The 18,173-nt window shown below is 55.2% G+C and overlaps 1 pseudogene; it reads right to left on the bottom strand.

The window, feature by feature from the left end:
* Positions 1–17,759, bottom strand: part of LOC116865585 — a 34,333-nt pseudogene extending 16,574 nt beyond the window's left edge.
* Positions 17,760–18,173: the final 414 nt, after the last annotated feature.

Raw genomic sequence — 18,173 nt, forward strand, 5'->3', positions numbered from 1 at the left:
GGGTCTTTGCTTTCCTTAGAGAGAGAAGTGCAGTGCATGCCCTGGTCCCCATCACTAGGCCTTCCTCTCCCACCCCGCAAGCCTCTCTGGTCTCGCGCAGGTTCTGCCAGGCCTCCCCGACCCATTCCTGCTCCCAGAGCCCAGCTTCTCCAGCTGTGTCACATAGCTGTCGTCCTGAAGCACGTGTGTTCGAGCCTCCCCTTTCCTGGGTTCCACATCTGGGTCCTGCAGCTGCTGCAGAACGTTCTCTGCTTCCTCAAGAAGGGGTGTTGTCGGTCAAGGTTTCCAACAGGGTAGCCGGTTGGAAAACACTTATATTCTACCTTCACCTTGGCTGATGGACAGTATGACCAGATCATGGGTTTTAATTGTGGTCTCTTCAGTCCTCCTGCTGGAAACGCCATATCGTCATTTCCCCCAGCACAGCCGCTGAGAGGGTGTGTGCCCCCTGGTTCCCATGTGTCCTCACGAGTCTGTGCGTGTGTTTCCGACCACAGGAAGCCTGTATGGTCCTTGGACGTACTCCGCGGTTGGCCTTGTGCACGTGCACCTGCCCGTCCCAGACATGTCCTCTTGGTCCTGGCAGATGACCTGTCTCCCACCTTCAGGAACCCATCCTCTCCATTTTGTTTCTTCTAACTCTTACAAATTGAATGTTGCCCTGCCTAGACCAGTCCTCGGATTTTCTTACTGTCTCTGCTTTGTTTCTGAAAAATACTCTTAATTTTGTCTTCTAGCAGAATTATTTTATTTAGGTTATGATAGTGTCCAAGGGCTTTTTATAGTTCCTTTGTCCTTATTTTCTTTCTTAAAGAAATGCACACACAGCGTTTTTTAAAAAGGGGTTTCAGATTCCCAGCAAAACTGAGGGGATGGTTCAGTGGGCTTCCGTATGCCCCATATTCCCCCCATCAGCATCCCCCCCGAGGGTACCGCCACCCCAGCTGATGAGCCCACAGTGACACATGACCCAAGGCCAGTTTACATTAGGGTTCGCTCTTGGTTACTTCAGTGGGTTTGGAACAATGTATAGTGACGGGTGTCCACGTACACGGTATCTCCACTACCCGGAAAAAGCCGCGGCTCCACCTCGTCCCTCCTTCCCCTCCACCCTGCCTGGCATCCGCTCGTCTTTTCAGTCTTCGTAGTTTCGTCCCTCAGAAAGGAGGTCATCTGGTCGGAATCTCACTGTACGTGGACTTCTCACGTGGGCTTTGGTCGCTCAGGGACAAGTATGTGAGTGTCCTGTCTCTCCCTGGCTTGATGGCTTCCTCTTTAGCGCTAATATCTGACTGCAGGTGCGGGTGATGCGGCTGCTCAAGAGCATCTCGCTGGCCGCCCAGCGCTGGCGGCTGTGAGCGGAGCTGCTAGAAACATCCACGTGCAGGTGTCTGTATGGACCTACGTGGACCAAAGTCTTCAAGCCCTGTGTGTTCTGGGGGGAGTTTTACAGTTTCAGGTCTCCTGTTTGAGTTGACATTTGTGTATGAGGGAAGGTCAGGGGTCCATTTTCATTCTCCTGCATGAAGATCTCCCATTTTCCCAACTCCACCATTTGTTGAAGAGACTGTCCTCTCCCCTTCGTGTTTCTGGTACCCTCTATCGAAGCTCAGTTGGCCACAGATACCCGGGCTTATTTCTGGGCTCTCTGTTCTGTTCTATTGGTCTCTGTCTCTATGCTGGTACCGTACTTTTTGGGTTCCTGTGGCTTCAAAATCTATTTTTAAATCAGGAAGTGTGATCTTCAGCTTTATTCTTTGCTTTCATGATTGGTGGGCTAGTTTTAGTCGTGTGTGGTTCTCTGTGAGTTTTAGAATTGTTTTTCTGGTTCTGCAAAGAATGGCACTGGGACTCTGATGAGGGTCACATTGGCTCTATAGATGGTTTTGGGTGGTGTGGGCATATTAGTAATACTTCTTCCGATCCATGAACATGGGATGCCTTTCCATTTGTGTCTTTGATTTCTTTTACCAGTGTTGTTGGAGTTTATACAAGTTTTCCACTCCCTTTGTTTATTCCTAAGTATTTTATCTTTTTGAAGTAAATGGGATCGTTTGCCTAATTTCATTTTGAGGTAGTTTGTCGTTAGTGTACAGACACATGACTGACTTTTGTATGTTGATTTTATATCCTGCAACTTTTATTATTACATTCATTAGTTTTAACAGTGTATTTATTTATTTTGGTTTGTTTGGGGGGGAATCTTTATAGAGTTTTTGATATATAAGATCATGTCATCTGCAGACAGGCATGGTTTTCTCTCTTCCTTTCCAGTTTGGATATTTTACTTTTTTGTGGTTAAGTGCTCTGGTTAGGACTTCCGGTACTGTGCTGAACGAAAGGAGTGAAAGTAAAAGGCATCCGTGTCTTGTTTCGTATTTTTACTGCTGAGTGTGATGTTAGCTGTGGGCTTTTCAGACGTGATCTTTTTATGTTGAGGTACTTTCTATTTGTAGTTGAGAGCTTCATTTGTTGTTTTTAAGCATGAAAGAGTGTTGAGTTTTGTCAGACATCTTTTGTCTGTTGACATGATCGTGTGAATTTTATGCTTTACTCTGCTAATGCAGGTGAATTGCAGGAGTTGACTTTTGTTTGTTGAACCATCCTTGTATTCAGGGGGAAAATACCACTTGGTCACAGTGTATGTTTCTTTTAATGTGCTGTTGGATTTGGTTTGCTATTGTTTTGTTGAAGACTTTTATATCTGTTTTCATAAGGGACATTGGGCTGTAGTTTTCCTGTAGTATCTGTGTCTGGCTTTGGAGTCAGGATAATGCTATCCTCATAGAATGAGTTTAGAAGTGTCTCCTCTTAAATTTTCTGGAAGAGTTTGAGAAGGACTGGCACCAATTCTTCCCTTAATGTTTGGTAGAGTTCACCAGTGAAGCTGTCTAGTTGTGGACTTCTATTTGTTGGGGGGGCTTGATTACTGATTCAATCTCAGTATTAGTTATAGGTCTGTGAAGACTTAATAAAATCAGAAATGAAGAAGGAAACATTACAACCAACGCCACAGGAAAAAAATGACTATAGGAGACTACTGCAAACAGTCCTGTGCCAACAAAGGGGAGAGCTTAGAGAGGATGCACTCCTAGAAATGTACAATCTACCAAGACTGAATCACGAAGAAAAAGCTCACCACTTACGAGGAACGATTCCACCTGCACGAGGGCCGTGGGAGGCCCCCCCCAACTCCACCCACTGGGCCCAGCTAACGTCCTGCAGGAGTGTCCTGGGGGTCAGGCGTGTTAGTGGCAGGTCTTTATCTTGAGGAAGGATTTTACTGGAAGGAGGGACTTGAGACCACCAACAGATTAGGAAGCAAAATTCAAACTAAATGAAATGTTTAGATTTCACTATCCTTCCTTTTATTGCATCCCCTCATTTCAATTGTCATCCTTGAGAACGTCATAACGAACGTGCTAGGAAGGAGGAAACAAAGGCTCCTACCAGCCAAGACCAAGGAGACCATTTGCTGACAATTTCTCCAAAATAGGCACGTTCACAAGCCTGTTGCAAGATGCATGAACCTCCAAGAGCTTTAAATGAATGGGGCCACAGGCGCGTTGGCAAGCACGCAGGTCTGACGTGAACGTGGTCACTGCTTGTCTTCCAAGTAACACAAACACAGCAACCATGTAAGCCCAGACAACCGCAGAGACCCGCAGGGACCTCACTTCGTCCAACTACAGAGACTGGGGATCTCCATTCTCACCTCACCTCCCGTCTCGTGTCCATCCACCCAGATCCTCAAAACACCTTGGTCACGTGCAGCCCCCTCTCCCTGGACCAGGTCTGGTGGCAGAGCTTTGCCCCATGGATGTGATTTTTTTCAGTTCTGGGACATCCTAAAGGCTCATGAGATGGGAGCAAGCAGGTCCAGTTACTTGGGGCCCCAAAGCCCCTCGGGTTCTTCTTAATAGTAGTCCCGCACATGAAAACCTGCAAAACTGACAGCCTCGCAAGGCCTTATTTTTGTAAGGGCATCGCCATGCTATGCGAAGTAATTTCAGCATTTTACAAGTTCTGAACCAGAGCTGCTCACACCGTAATGTACATATACATTTCCTGGTATCCTGGTAAAGGTTAGATCCTGACTCAGCAGGCTTGGGGTTCAGCCTGAGATTTTGGCATCTCTAACCAACTCCTGGTGACACTAACACTACTGGTCCACAGACCTACACTGAGTAGTAAAAGCTAAATGTCAGCCAACATGGGGAGAGTTAATTAACCCCCCATAGCTCCTCAATGAAAGTATTAACCATTTGACAATGCTGAAATATGCTTGCACAAGTGAAGAAGCCCATCTTCTCCCGTGTCAAGATCACGTATGCATGTACACACACACACACACACACACACACACACTTGTAAAGTCAGACCAGGAAGAACAGAGAGAAAAGTAAAGCAATTGGACTTGATGAGGTGACGAGCCTTTTGGAGAATTTCAGTTTCAAAGTGGGCAGATGTTAGCGGAATCAGCAATTAAAAGGAAGAAAGTGCTCGATCCCGAAAGCAGACCATTCCTCTGAGCTCTTTATCGTCTACTCTAAAAAGTTCTAAAACTTAATCATTTTGGGAAGAGTTCCTGGCTTACTGAGAAAAGCCTAGAAGTTGATACAGGTCAGGTAGGAAGTGTGGCTGAGGGACGAAGCAGGAAACGATTCGGTCAGTGGAGAATGGTGCCCCCCATGGTGTCATCTGGGAGGTGAGAAGCATTTTCCCGCAGAGCCCCCAGCTGGCTGCTCTCGGACTTGGGTGGTGTCACTCTGGCAAGGCGGGGTGCTCCCTGGCGTTCTGTCTCAGCACGACTTTGACCACTGGCCCCAGCCCAGCCATCCCGAGGACAGAAGTCACCCAGCTGTGACAGCACCTTCCTCATTGAAGGACTGGTTTAGCCCCAGAGGCCTCATCGAATCAGCACGGAGGTTCCCAGGGGACCACTTGAAAGGAAATGGCTCTCTGGGGGCAGAAGCTCTACAGAAGACACGGCATTATTCTGACTTAGCAGTCAGGCTTTGCCACCTCCCAGGCAAGACCTGCAGGATGGCACGCCACATCTGAAATCCCCTCTTCTGACGACCGCCCAGCTCAACACGCCATCTGGCCGCAGGTGGGCACGCCCGTGTGCACAGACAGGGACGCTGTCCACCTGCAGACCGGCCATCTTCCCCTGGCCAGAAGAGTTGGCTTGAGCTCTGAGAAAAGCTCCCAGGGCAAGGTTCAACAATGACAGTGACCACCAAGACACCATTTCAGCCCTTCCGGTTCTAAAATGCCATCTGGCCCATGATCCCATCCCATCTCACTGGAGCCCTGCGGCAGATAACAGAATGCCCATTTCACAGACCAAAAGACAGGCTCCCTACGGTGACCAAAATGCCCCAGTCCTCACAGGGAGGGAAAGAAGAGGACCCCACATGGGCATTCAGGCTAGAATAAAACACTTTTTGTAATCTAGCTCCTCCTCTGTTTTTATTTTTCTAATTACTGAGTTTAAAAAGTAATTTCAAAAAGCCCTTTTGAGTAAATAGGTCCAAAATGGTAACACAAATTGCAACCTTCACTGAGGTTATTTCAATGAAATATTTTTAGTTGCGTTTGAACTGCAAATATATCCTGAAAACTTCACTGCTGTTTCCAGGCTAAGTCATGTCCCCCTGGGCACGGGAGCGAGGCCTGTGTCCTTGTGACCCCTTCCCTCCAGGGAAGCCTTTGTGCTGGTCTTTACACCTGTGCCGGTGCAGGGTCCAACCTGGAATTTCGGCTCCACTCTGACATTCAGACCCTGATTTTTCAGTGTCTGGGATGTGTGTGTCCACAGCTTCATACTCCCTGGTTCAGACTCTAAAAGCCTCCAAATCTTTTCTCCGTGACCTTTAATGCAAATCCTGGGGGAAGGAGGGGACAGCTGGGTCAGTGGCCAGGACCTGCCTACCACAGCCTCCGTCAAAGCCTGGAGGAGCCAGCTGCTGAGAAAGGGAGGAAACTGGGGCCCTGGGGGGTCCCAGAGGATGACCAGGAGAGGCTGCTTTGCAGCCCACAAGTGGCACAAAATGACCATTTTATGTTTAATGTTAACAGCAGTTTAATAAAAACATAAGAAGCGGGCTGAGCTCCCAACTCACCTGCTCCTCCAGAAGCAGCTCACAGGACTCCAGGAGGACCAACTTCTTCTGCCCACAGGCTCACATACGTCACCTTGGTGGCCAAGGTCCTGCACAAGTGGGTGACCCAAGGGTAGGAAAGCTGAAAGGGAAAGCAGCTGGCGTTGGCCCTCAGCCTGGCATTGGTGTAATGTCCACCAGAGGGCACCACCAGACAGCAGATGTCCACAAAGGGCTGCCCCTTATAGACACTCCCCGCCAGGGCTCATCTCCCCAGGGCCGTCCACAAATACTGAGGAATGCCTATCCTGTGCCAGTGAGGCCTCTGCCCTCAGCAGACATGGATACAAGAAATTAAATTATATACTGCGATTCATGCTATAAATGAACAGCAGCAGGAGAGGGAAGACCAGGGTGAGAACGGAGAATGAGGACTCAGGGAAGGGCCCTGAGGGAGAGAACAGCCATCCAGGTGGGGGCAATAGCACATGCAAAGGCCCTGGGGCAAGGAAGGGCTGGCTGGTGTTGAGTTTTGTCTAACGTCAAACTGGAAGTGGAGCTGCTTAAAACAAGAGAACGCTGGGGTGGGAGAAGGGGGCAGAGCTCACGTGGCACAGCCTGCTGGGCTCGGAGAAGGCGCCGACCGTGCTAACACGTGCATACACCGAGGGTTACCAGCCAGGTGGGGCGGAGGCTTACCCAAGTAGGTTTCCTAAAGAACAGGCCAGCTGTCCCCCAGAGCCCAGCAGCAAAGCAGATGGGCTTCTGAAGATTGGGGGCTTCAGACGTTCCCCTCCGGTCTGGGGTGTTAGGGGTCCTCAGGTGGGTGGGGGAGAGGGGGGAGGCATTTGCTGTGGGACGTGTCCCGGAGGTGCAGGGGAGCAGGTCCGAGTAGTCGGGAGCGGCCTGTGCATGACCTTTCTCTGGCCTCGGTCGAGGTAAGACCCAGTCCTCTGGGCACAGGGGCAGTGGCTTACTGGATGGCCTTGACAACTACCTGGCAAGGGACTACATCCAATCCCCCAGAAAGCTCGGCCATCGGGCGGCCTCTGGGAGCCTCACTCCAAGGTTTGGCTCTGGGAGGCCACGAGATCAGGCTGAAAGAGCATGTGGGACGTGGCTGCGGTTCCCACCCCTGCCACCTTCCAGCGGCAGGACCTAGGGCGGGCACTTTCTCTCGGTGCCTCGGTGGCCTCAGCTGCCAAATGATGCCGTCGAGGTCCTCGCTGTGCAGACTGCGGGAGGCCTGGGGCTGTGAGCGCGGCAGAGGTGCCCGTGCGCTGTGCTGTCTGTCCCTGGGTCAGGGCTTCACGGCCACCACACGACCTCACGCCCCACCGGACGAGCAGCGGGTGCTTGGACTCCACGCCCATGTCTTTTGCCCTTTTCTTGGTTTTTCTGGACTAACATAGTGTCCTCAGTTAAGATGGTCTTGCGGGCCTTTTTTTTTTTTAAACACAAAAACTTAACCAGCTAAACAAAATCAAGTCCATTTATAACAAAGTCCCACCAGAGCAAACATTTGCAATCCCCCGCAAATTTAAACAGGCTGTGGCTCATGTCTTTAAAAGCCACCAGCGTCTTCATGTTTGTCTAGGCCTTTCTCTGCTGGGAGGTACTTTTCCATCTGCCCTCCTTTCTCCCGGAGAGCCCGAGGACATGGGGGCGGCCAGCCCAGCACTGGACCAGGGGTGGGCACTCTGCCCCTGGCTTCGGGAGCGGCTGCAAGCTGGTGGTGTGACCTGGACGTGGTCCCATGGTGCTGGTAAAACACCCCGTCAGTCACTCCCATGTACAGATGAGGACAGCTCACCTGCAAATGCAGATTCACGGGCTCCCGGAGCGCATTCCTGCCGGCCACCCTGCCTGGAGCTGGCGGCCATTCCCCTAAGTGCACACGTGCCCGTTTCAATCTCCCTCTCTCTTTTTTCCAGTGAGCTCTATGCCCATCATGGGGCTTAAACCCACAACCCCAAGATCAAGAGTCACACTCCAACTGAGCCAGCCGGGCGTGCCCTGTTTTCCTTTTTCAACAACCTATTGAAGAGAGATTCACATAACCTAAAATTCAGCACTTTCAAGCAAACAGCTGAGGGGTACTTTGGGCCTTGAGAGTGTTGAGCACCCACCCTGAGAACCCCCGTGCCCGTGAGCTGTCCCTCGCCGCATCCCCTCCCCTGGCAACCACCTGTCTACTTTGCCTCTAGAATCAGCCTCTGCGGGCCTTTCTCACAGCCCGGATCACACAAACAAGCTGCCTTCCTTGCTGAGCCTGTCTTCAGGGCTCCTCGGGGTTGCAGCCTGGATCCGAGCTCTGTTCCTTTTCCTGGCCCGTGTGCACATGTTACACGCACACAGCGCAGTTACGCACAGCAGCCCCTGGGAGCCCAGCCCGTTTGCCCCTCTGGACCCCCCTCTGAGACTTGCTGGCTCACCGCAACCCCGGGGGCCCCTTGGATCAGCAGCCAGGATCCTCTCAGGGGCACAGGCTCAGACCTCGGTCCCTCAGACTGAGGGATCCGTGAAGTGGTTTCTTGGCCAGTCCGGGCCCTGGGCGTTGCTCACACCCGCGCATACACACGCGCACACATGTGTGCACATTTGTCAGTGGCATCACGGCCACACAATGTGTGCCAGGCACTGTGCTCGCTCTCACACATCCACACAGAGCTCCATCCCATTCCCTGCTGCACACGCAACCAGTGCACGGCTGCTGTCAGGCGAGGCCCCCCGGACCCCTAGGCGCTGTGACCCTCAGGGGTGGGCCAGCCCCGCCAGCACCCGCACCCCCAGCCTGGAAAGGGAGGTCAGAGACGGCCTCTGGTTTCCTGGCCTCCGACTTCCCAGAGCCAACACCTGACAGCACTGGCAGCCCTGGGGCCCCATGGACATAGGGGAGATGCCTGGTAATCAAATGAACAAAAAAGTGAACAGCTACTTATCACTCATTGTTTAAGGCCTAGATCAGATGCCGCCTCCTCCAGGAAGCCTTCCTAGGGTCTCGGCTCTTCCTTGAGGCCCAGGGACCTGTATGCACAGCACAGCACATAAACTCATTGGTTGTAGCCGATAGCACTGTGTCGGCAGCCATCACACGGGCCTCCATTCCTCCTTGTACCTCCAGGAGTGGGCAGGACCACACAGGGAGGTGAACGGCAAGCCCACAATGCCTGACATGCGGCCAGGGATGAACAGACAGCAGGAGTCACCTCTGCCATCATCAACACCGCATCTGAGCACACCTAACAATTTGTTTCCACCCAGCTCGGCTGTCACACCCATTTTGCAGATGGGAAGCTGAGGCTCTGAATGGTCCACATCTTACCCAAGGCCACACAGCTCCGAAACATGGGAGCTGGGCGGCTCCAGGTTGACCTGCCCTGGACCTTGCTTCCACCCTCCTGTTGGGGCCAGAGGGGACACACAGGAGCAGAGTGCGCTGGGGAGCCCGGGAGTGGGGAGCTGAGGCTCGGGGAAATGGGAGACGTGGCCTGTGTCCTGCCACTCTCAGAGACGCCGGCAGGGAGGGTGGACGAGGGGGAGACATGATCCTGAGGCACTGTCCCACCTGCACACACAGGCCCTTGGTCAGTGGGAGGGAAGAGACTCCCCAAAGCAGAGGGCTCGCCCCCACCCCCAGTCCCCCTGAGGCCAGGACTGCCATGTTGGCCACAAAGCCCAGGTTAGGATCTGCCCCCTTTCACCTCTCCCTTGGGGAGAGGGTGGGAGACCCACGTTCTCTCAGGGGAGACCCTGAAGATGTCAAGGGCTTCAGTTAGAAGAGAAGCTGAGAGGAGCCCAGGGCTGGCGAGTTGGGGGCCCACATACTCGCACGGGCCCCCCACCGATTACAGGCAGTCTCCTTCCCACCCCACCCCGGCTTCCTCCTTGCCTTCCAAACAGGATTCTGTTGTTCCCAGGCTGATTCCAGGTTCTAGGCGGGACTGGGGAGAGATGGAGGGAGTCAGGACCTACCGGGGCAGGAGAACGCAGGTGAGGGCTCGCCCCCTTATTGCGGACAATCTAGATCTTAGAGGAAGGGACAAGGAAACAAGCAAAACTGGGGGCAGGAAGCTCATCTTCATCAGAAAGCAGGGCTGAGGCTGGGAGGGGGCGAGAGGCAAACATAAAAGCCAGATTTGGGGGGTGAGGTCTGGAGTGAATGAGGGAGGCAACCCGGGTCGCTGTAAGATTTGGGAAATAAAACTGTGGGTGAAGCAGATGCCTTTCATGTTTTAGGGAATTTCAAGTAAAAATCCAGAGTCTCTCCCCGGTGGGCGCCTGGATCGCCTTCCCTGCAGCTCTCTCCGGACCGTGCCGTCTGGAAACGTGGCTCATAGTAGGGTTATACCCGCAAAGCCCATCTCGCGACAAGGAAATAATTTAATCCTCATCACGACTCAGGCCGGGGCTGTCATTATCCCACATCAAAGATGACAGAATGGAGGCACGAAGAGGTCATGTGAGTTGCCCAAGGTCACGGAGCCAGAAAGGGGCCATGTCGGGACAAATCCGGGGTTCTCCTGACTCCAAATCCCGACCTCTTTTCTCTACCCAGCTCTGCCCCCAGGGAAGGGTCCAATGACACTGAATCCTGTCTTTTTCAGAGTTTAGTATTTTGGGCCAAATCTGAGTGAGGTTTGCTGTTTCCCCTGAAAAGCCTGGCCTGACCTCAGGGCACCGCGGCCGGGTCCCTGGCAAGAGTCATCTGCTGGCGGGGATGGGCTAACGGGCAGGCTGCTGTGGACTCGAGTCAACAGAAACTCAGATAACCCAATAAAAGCTCTTATTTACCTCTGTGGCCAAAACACACAGGACAGTTTAAAGGTGTCCAGCAGGCGAATGCCCACTGCGGGCACGGAGGTGGGCTCCTCCGGTCTCTGCCGGTGGAAGGTCAAATCCGTACAACTTTTTGGAGGGCAACTCGACACTACGAATCCAATGTCTTTAAAAATACAACGTCTTTGACTCAGCCGCTCCACTTCTAGGAACATAGCCCAAGGAAATAATCCCGCACAGCATAATTGTTCTCATTCCCACGGGGACGGAGCTCGGACGGAGGGTCCGGAGCTCGGACGGAGGGTCCGGAGCTCGGACGGAGGGTCCGGTGCGTCAACGGAGCACGCGTCTGATCACTTACTGGAACAGGTGCCCTTCCACAGGCTGATTTTGTTTCCCCCCAACATGGAAGAGCATTTTGGCTATTTTTAAAAACCAACACCTAACTATGCATATAGTTAGAGAGGATCCTTCCTTGCTCTTCTAATCCTTGGTGGCCCCAGGTGTCCCTTGGCTGCCTTTGCACGCTCGTCTGCCCTCCGTGTCTGTGTCCAAATTCCCTCTTCTTACGAGGACCGCAGTCATCACGCCCACCCGCTCTAGTAAGACCTCATCTAAACTTGACCTCTGCCAAGATTCTATTTCCAAACAGGCTCACACACACACACACAGGTTCCAGATGGACGTGAATCATAGGGGACACTGTTCACCCCAGCACAGATGGAAAGCCCTCGAAGGCTTCTAAGCAGGGCAGACACGGGAGCATCCCTCCGCCTGCCGCACTGGGCCAGATCACAGAGGAAGGGCGGGCGCAGGGTCAGCAGCAAGGAGCTCCCTGCAAGGTCCGGGCAAGAGGCGCGTGGCTCGGGCCGGGTGGAGGAATGCAGGTAGGGGCGGGTGCCTGGCCTTGGGCTGCTGCATTTTGAAAGTGGAGTAACAGGTAGTGACCCAGCATTTGAATGTGTGTCTCAAGGAAATCCAGGGATCTGAGCCTGAGAAACTGGAATGACAGAGGTGCCATCCATGGGGAGAGCCAGCTGTGACCAGATGGAGTTCCAGGAAGCATGGTGTGCACCAGCAAGGAAGGACAGGGCCCCCAGTGTAGCTGAGAGCTACGTACTGAGCTGACCCCATCAACCCCAGCTACGGTCTGCTTGGCTTTCCAGAGAGTTCCGACTCCCTGATGGTCCACGACACCCTTTGTACACTGGCCTCAATGCCCTGCCCCCCCACCACGAGTCATCTCCAATGTCCTGGCCCAAGAGCCCATGCTTCTCCCAACGTTCTGTGACCGATCACACGCCGTGCAGGACACACTTGCCCCCTGTCACCATGGGAAGCTAAAAATACTGGGACCTTGAGGGAGCCGCTCCTCCTCTCGGGGCCCTGGTGTCCTCTTCTAAGATAAGGGGTTCCAGGGCTCGAAGGGACCCATTTGGTGGTGGCCCCCCGCCCCTGTGGCTCTGCAGAAACAGCGCCCTGCCCGCACGCACAACGCCCATGCGCCTTCCCGGCAGCTGGTGTGTGGGCGGCGCGTTCGAGGGAGGGAAGGCTGGACCTGGTCTGACCCTCCCTGGGGTGGGCGCCTGTGGGTGCTCGAGCAGACAACAGGGCCTGCACAGTGCAGGCGAGGTCACCTGGGTGGGGAGACTCCTGTGGCTTCTGGTGGCTTTCGGTGGCCATGCGGCTTGGGCTGGGCTGCCCAGCAGGGCTCGCGGGAGTCCGGCGGCCACAACCTCAGGCCTGGAGCCTGCTTCTGTTTCAGCAGGGCTCTGGGTGGTTTGCACCCATGGAAACGGGTCGTGCTGCCCAGGCTGGAGTCCCCTCCCAAGCTCTCCACGAAGCCGGTCCCAGAGCCAGGCAACTGTCCTAATTTGAGCTCTGAAATTTCTTGTAGACCTCTCCCTTCTGCCGGGAATTTGGAGGACTTGGTCCAACATCTGGGCAGGCAGGAGGCTGACCTGGTTCCATGCACTGGACTGGCCGGGCGGCGAGAGACATGGCAGGGAGGTGCGGAGCGACTGCGTGGGCAGCACTTGGAGCCTCAGTTTTTCCATCTGCGAGATGGGCGATCTCTGGCCGCCTTCCCTGCACCAAAGGACAGCTTAACCCCCAACAGCGAAGAAAGCTCACAGGCTGTGAAGAGAGGCCAGCCCCTGAATCCCGACATGCTCCGCTGTGGGGACGCCGGCCCATTCGCTCGGGTTCCCACAGAGGGCTGAGTGTGGGAAACAGGTGACAGGGGCCGTGAATGTGTGTGCGTCCTGGGCCCAATGTGACAAAGTGCTACAGACTGGGAGCTCAGCACAGCAGACCTGTAGTTCTGGAGACTGGAAGTCTAAGGTCAAGGTGTGGGCGGGCCATGGTCTCTCCCAAGAACCCTTGCCTGCCGTCCTGGTTCTGGGGCCACCAGCAATCTTGGCGTCCCTTGGCTTACAGACCTGTCCCTCCAACCTCCGTCTCATCACCACATGGCCTTCTCCTGGGTGTCCAAGTTCCTCCCTTCTCATAAGGACCCCCGTCACTGGCTTCAGGCCCACCATCATCCAGCATGACCCCGTTTAACTTGACATTGGCAAAGACCCTATTTCCAAACAAGGTCAGTCACAGCTTTGGGGGTAATGGATCTTTTCACAGGGTGGGCGGCAAGAGCGAGAATTTGTGGCGGAGAGAAATCAACACCTTTGCCTGTTGGGTGGCAGAAGGACTTAACCTTGTCATAAGGGCCCCGTGGCGCTTCCCAGGCACATGCACAGAGCCCACAGCAGCCGCCACCCCGACCAGTCCTCTGGACAGGGACTGGGGACCGAACTGGCTCACAGGCTCCCGGGAGGCTGGCTCTGCAGGGAATGCTTCCCAAGCCTGTCAACATACTTCCCAGAGAGGTGTGGGGACCTGCCCGAGGTCACACAGCCATCAGTCAGGGCCTGTGGGGGAGGGGCAGGGGCACTGCCTCCCTTTCTGCCAGTGGGAGACTTGCAGCCTTCGCCCCCTGAGACGGCCTCCGTCGGGGAGCTCTCCGCACAGGCGAAGCCGGGGTGGGCTTGATAAGGGCGCCCCAGTGGCCGTCGGGAAGCAAGGCTCACCCGAGCATGCCCGTCCTCCCTGCGAGCCGCCGGACGCTCCAGGCCACTGGACTCAGCCAAGGGTTCTGTCCCCAGCGTGCCTCTCAGGGGTCCCATCATGTCACGGAGCCTCAGCTTCCAGAGCCAAGACAGGATCACAAGTTCAGTGTCACTGGGAGTCAGGAGCACTCAGGATTCCCTCCCAGCAGCACCGGCACGCGGCAGGTGCCCGAGACGGGCGGCATTTCCGATTTCTATCACAGCTGGACTCAATTTCCACAAACTCACCAGCTTAAAAAGCACAGATTTACTGTCTTCAGCCTAGAGGTTAGAAGGGCAACACAGGTGTCCCTGGGCTCAGTCAAGGTGTCAGCGGGGCTGAGTTCCCTCTGGGGGTTCTGGGGTCAGTCTACTCCTTGCCCATCCAGCTTCTAGAGGGGGTATTCCTGGGCTCACGGCCCCCCAGAGCTCAGAGCCAGCAACACTGTCTCTGTGAGCCTTGCCCTTCCTCTGATCACAGCTGGAAAATTTGAGCCCATCTGGGCAACCGGGGACACCCTCCATACCACAACGCCCCGAACTCAATCCCAGCTACAAAGTCCCTTTTGCCGCGCAAGGTCACATATGCACAGGTTCCGGGAATTAGGATAAGGACGTCGGGGCAGGGGTGGGGTGTTGGTTTGCTGACCACAGGTGAGTAGCGTTGAATTCCATCAAGCAAGGGAAGCCTGGCCTGGTCTCTGGCAGTTCTTTTTGGACCAAGAGGATTCCATTCCAGAACCATTTCCCATCCAGAACCATTTCCCATCCTTCTGCTGTTTTTGACTCTCTTCAAAGAGGTACTGTCTAGCCAAGGAGACTGGGGCAGGGCTGCCAAAACTTCGCTTCAAAATAAACCCTACTAGGAAATTTCCATGAGATCGGACCCTTTTCTTCCCCCAGAGCCCTGCCTGGAATCCCAGACCCAGCCGGGCTTCTTATGGAGGTCAGCTTCCATAAGGTCAGCCTTCAAGCTCTCCCAGATGAGGCTTGCGTTGTGGTTGTGGTGGTGATGGTGTTTCTTTTCTTTTGGTTGTTAGTCTCCCCCCGCCCAACCCTGAGCTAAATGGCCCCAGGTCTATGGCCATGCAGGCAAAGCGAACCTGACTCAGGACATCACCGACCTGGAAAGGGTTTGCCAGCCCTCCTCCTCAGAAGGGCCTCGGCGATCCCCACTTAAATTCTTCGGGGGTCCGTCCTCCGGTTGGGGGGGGGTGCTCCACCATCTCGCAAGCCCTGCACATTTGCAGGGAGACTATCTTATGCCAACACAGATGCAGGCAGACACATCCCCCCGGCCTAACACCCAGTAGCTTTTGACCTTGATTTACCCAGAAGCACCTGCACACGGGCTCAGGGTCGGACGCTTCCGCATGGAGGAAGGGCACATTTTTGGATTTCAAACAGCTTGTAAGGCCACACGTCATCTCGTGAATTCATCCCCACTGTCCTGATAAGGAAGCAGACTGGGACAGGGGAGGGGACTGGGTCATGGTCACTTAGCTGCTAAGTGGCAGGGCTGGGGTTTGCAGCCGAGTCTTCTGACTTTAAAAAATCTTTCTAGTTTACGATGGCAAGACGCACTCTCCACTGTGGTAGGAAATACATACGTGGTCTTTGGTCCTGAGACCCGGGTAACTTCCTCATAGGGGTGGGACGGGCGTCTTAGTTTATCCTGAGCAAGACCCCTTCCACCACACCTGAGCCGAGGCCAGTGAGGTAACCCTTGGTGGCCCCTAGGTAGCTTCAGCATGGGGTTGGTGGGCAGAGGAACCAACTGTGTGATGAGAGGCTTGGAATTTGCAGCCCCATCCCTGACCTCCAGGAAAGGGAGAGGGGCTGGGACGGAGTTAATTACCAGCAGCCCATGACTGAGCCGCTCATCCCGTCTACATAATGGAACCTCTAAGAACATTCTAAATGAGGGGGTTTGGAAAGTTTGTGGTTTGATGAAGGCACTCACGTGCCAGGAGGGTGACACACCTCAAGCCCCAAGGGGACAGACGTTCCTTCTGGATCTCCCCCGATGTACCTCTGCACCTGGCTGTTGGTTTCTCTCCTTTATTATAAACCAGTAAACGTAAGGCAGTATTTCCCCGCATGCTGTGAGCTGATATCGCAAATTATCAAACCTGATGGGGCGGGGGGGGGGGGACCAGGTTCTAATCCCGGAAACCTGTAAATGTTTCCTTCTGTGGCAAAGACTTTGTAGATAAGACAAAGCCTCCTGAGATGGGTAAGTGGGATCCTGGGTTCTCTGGTGGGCCCTAAAGCACTTGTGTCCCCACAGGGAGGCAGAGGGAGGTGCGCCACACAGAGGGGAAGATAGTGTGGCCCCAGAAGCAGAGACAGGGGGATGTAGCCACAAGCAAGGACGTGCCAGCAGCCGCCAGAAGCCAGAAGAGACGAGAGCTTTTAGGCCGTGACACTTGCATCTCACAATTCTGGCCTCCAGAACTCAGAGACCGTCGGTTCTGTTTTTCTACACCCCAAGTTTGCCCTGACAATCGCAGTCGCAGCAAACGCCCACGAGGAACAGCTCACACAAAGCTCCCATCAGCCACAGCCCGATGGACGGTTATGTGCACGTGCCCCTGCGTGACCCCCTGTAGATCACGACAGAACGTCCCCAGCACCCCAGAAGGTTCCCCAGAAATAACCGCTCTCCCAGCCGCTATCGCAAGGCTTCACTGTGCCTGCTGTAGGGCTTCACACACATGGGACCAGGCTACAATCACAGTTTGCTCATCTAGTTGCCACTGATGGGCACTGGGACCGCCCTCAGTTATCTGTTATTATGGACCAAGCGGATAGGAACAGGGGCCTGTGGTCGTCTGCGGGAGTATCTGTCCACCCCCCTCGGGCACATACCTAGGAGGGGACGTGCTGGGTCTGGACCAGTCCATTTCTGTAGCTTCACAGGGGACCCAGATGTGTAATCAGGTGCTGAGAACCACAGCTCCAGGTCAATGCTTCTCAGCTGGGGCCGCCTTTGCTCCCCAGGGGGCACTTGGCCACGTCTGGAGAGTTTCTGGTTGTTACAACTCAGACTGGGGGAGTGGATGGTCTCCAGCGGACTGAGGTCGGGAATGCTGCTCAACAAAGCTCCTACCGGACACAGCAGAGCACCCCCCGCCCCACGGCCGTGGATTATCTGGCCCCATGGCCAAAAGGCCTCAGAAAGCCTGCTGTGCACGGAGGAGTCACGACCCCGTGCTCGCGTAACCCACCTGCACGAGGCGGCCGCTCCCAGGGCCCCGCTCCTGCTCCGACAGGTGCGCCGGCGGCCGGTGGCGAGGGTCCGCGGGGCGGGGGGGACAGAGCAGGCTGCGTGCCCAGAACGCGGCGTCCTTCCTGGGGCCTCCCTCCGCTGGGGGCCGTTGGCCGCAGCTCCGGGGACAGCCTCCCGCTGCACAGGCGCGCGCAGAGGGTTTGCGCCCTCGCTCCGGTGTGCCGCAGTTCCCTCCAGGGTCTGGTGGCTCTGCGCACACGGAAAGCCCTCGGGGACGGGGCTGGGGCACCAGCGCGAGCCACGCGGCAGACGTGCGCTCAGTGCGTGGAGGACGGTCCAGGGGCACGTCCAGGCGGCGTGGCGCAGGGAGCATCCGAGTGAGAGAGGCGTGGTGCCCACGGCCTCGGCAGCGAAGGTCTAACCCGTGGGCTTCCAACCAGCTCCATCTGCCGGGATGGGAGGAGACACTTATGGCCTTGTCCGGGCACCCTCAGGGGGCCTCTGGGTGAGTGTGGGGGCCACCGGCCTGCTGTTCATGTCCTCTTCCCCCTGGGCCCGCTGGACTACATTTCCCAGCATCCCTTGCAGGCAGGCACCGTCCTGGGCCCGAAGGCAGCGGGTCTTAAACACCTCCCACACCTCCCACGCCTGCTCCTCCTTGCTCTGCGCACCCGCTAGGAGCCTGAGGCTGAGGCTGCTGGTGGGTGGCCCAAGCCAAAGACAGGAAGAGCCTGGTCCCTAAGTCCCCTGGTGGGAAGTCACCCACCTAACACCTGCTTTGATCCGCTGAGCCGAAAACAAACTCCAGGTGTGTCAAGTCACCAAAACGCGGGGACCGGCTTACTTCCGCAGCTTGCATGTCCTTGTGCCTTGTGCCCCGTGCTTCTCCGAGCGGGGACAGGGCTCCGACGTCACTCCTGGTACGAAGTGACCCCTCACGCCCAAAAGGAC

Source organism: Lontra canadensis, unplaced genomic scaffold (assembly GCF_010015895.1).
Source record: "Lontra canadensis isolate GAN:19392208 unplaced genomic scaffold, GSC_riverotter_1.0 scaffold8, whole genome shotgun sequence".
Taxonomy (NCBI): domain Eukaryota; kingdom Metazoa; phylum Chordata; class Mammalia; order Carnivora; family Mustelidae; genus Lontra; species Lontra canadensis.